The 534-nt window shown below is 52.4% G+C and overlaps 1 long non-coding RNA gene across 1 annotated transcript in view; it reads left to right on the top strand.

Moving 5' to 3' along the window:
- The first annotated feature begins 424 nt into the window (after nt 1-424).
- The window catches only part of LOC107715544 (uncharacterized), a 16,367-nt gene continuing 16,257 nt past the window's right edge, over nt 425-534 (top strand). The window contains exon 1 of the long non-coding RNA XR_001637102.1: nt 425-435. This is a non-coding gene — a long non-coding RNA (uncharacterized LOC107715544). The remainder of the gene's footprint in view (nt 436-534) is intronic.

Genomic DNA, 534 nt, shown 5'->3' with positions numbered 1-534 from the left:
GGTGCATAAAGACGATCTGTAAAGTTGCAAAGACTAAAGTCTCAAATCCAAAGAGATATTCTTTATAAAAGTTAAGAGTCAGCCACACCTACCTAAAAAAAACGGCTCGTTCTAACACGCCCCCACATGTCTACGTCACGATGTGGGAAGATTTGCATAACGCCGCCCAAATGTTCACGCAAAGAAAGAAGGCGTAACTTTTATTCTCGCTGTAGTATTGTTGACGCTGCAGCCATGTCGTGAAGACGCTGTGTGCTTCGTTGTGAAAGCGAAACTACTTTGTTTGGTCTTCCAAAAGAGGACGATATCCGCTTCGTCATGCCTAGAGCTGATCCGTGCTGGTCGCGGAGGAAATACATCAACTTCGCGCTGTGGATCGCCGGATCGGCTTTCACCGTGGACGAAGCGGACTCCAGCCCGGGGTCGTCACATGTGGTTGCCGCTCATTCGTCGGATCCGCCGGGCGCGCCGTTCTCGACCCCGCCGCCTCAGCTCACTCTTGCCCGGCCTCAGCTCACGCTAAGCCGCGGCTTC

Source organism: Sinocyclocheilus rhinocerous, unplaced genomic scaffold, assembly GCF_001515625.1.
Source record: "Sinocyclocheilus rhinocerous isolate Xijiao unplaced genomic scaffold, SAMN03320098_v1.1 scaffold2765, whole genome shotgun sequence".
Lineage (NCBI taxonomy): Eukaryota > Metazoa > Chordata > Actinopteri > Cypriniformes > Cyprinidae > Sinocyclocheilus > Sinocyclocheilus rhinocerous.
The sequence above is the reverse complement of the archived record's forward strand: the minus strand, read 5'-3'. Positions and strand labels throughout refer to the sequence as shown.